The following is a 1,183-nucleotide window of genomic DNA, read 5'->3' on the forward strand; positions in this document are numbered from 1 at the left end:
AAAAGCACCGCTAGAAAAAAAAATATCAAAAATCAAACGATTTTTCAGCAACATCAAGCTTGCACTTTATTGTGCTAAAATTTAATGGGCTACAAAACTGCATACATAATTTTTTTATTATTCTGATAAAAAACTTGAAGTTTTACGAAAGTTTGTTGAACTTTGTTTAAATCTTACACAAGGTTTGAAACTAGAGTTTTTGTGGTTTTAGGTGCAGAATACACAATTAAAAACAAGTAATATAAATTAAGCCGCTGTGGTGTAGTGGTAAGCAGTGCGCGCTTTCACTCATCACCACCTGGGTTCAAGCCCTGGTCAAAGCAAAATCGCAAAAAAATATAGAAAAAAAAGGTTTTTATTAACAGCGGCCGCCTCTGGGCAGGCTATTGCAAACCTCCGAGTGCATTTCTGCCATGAAAAACAGCTTCTCATAAAAATACAATCGCTGTTCGGAGTCGGCGTAAAACTGTAGGTCCCTCCGCTTTGTGTGACAACATCAAGGGGCACGCCACAAGTCGGAGGAGAAGCTTGGCCAAACCCCAACATAAGTGTAAGCGCCAATCTATCATCATCATCATTATCAATATAAATTAAATAACAAAAAAAATAATAATTTGTTAAAACTTGTCTATATGTGTTCCGGTTATAATTTTCCAATAGGGCGTAAAGCAAATATGGAATACTGGAAGTTGAAAGGTGATAAGCCTATCTTTTTAATCTTACAGGAACTGAATACGCCTTGAATTTAAAGGAATTTAATAATTAAAGTTTTCAATTTAATACGTGTACATCGTTTATTAAAAATATAAATATCATATATCGTCGTTTAAAGTACAAAACCGCATATCGTGATTCTGCAAAACCGCGTAACTGACATTGGCTGCCGAAAATTGGATTTGCTCACACAAGCTCTTGGCTCAATCCTTATCCATTCGTCCTGAAATATACTAGGCAGATATGCGACTGCTTTATAAAAAAGAGAACCATTTTGAAATATGAGTGTTCTTACGCTCTAGAAATTAATTTCTACAACTTCAGATACGCGGTTTTGCATTTTGCTGATACGCGGTTTTGCACTTTAAACGACGATATGTATGTACATATGTGCATATTTAAATATTTATTAATTAATCATCACGACACCAGCATATAAAATCAGCCTTGAAAATAAATATTAAAAAAT

Source organism: Rhagoletis pomonella, unplaced genomic scaffold, assembly GCF_013731165.1.
Source record: "Rhagoletis pomonella isolate Grant_MI unplaced genomic scaffold, Rhpom_1.0 Rhpom_scaffold_00001, whole genome shotgun sequence".
In the NCBI taxonomy this organism is placed as follows: Eukaryota; Metazoa; Arthropoda; class Insecta; order Diptera; family Tephritidae; genus Rhagoletis; species Rhagoletis pomonella.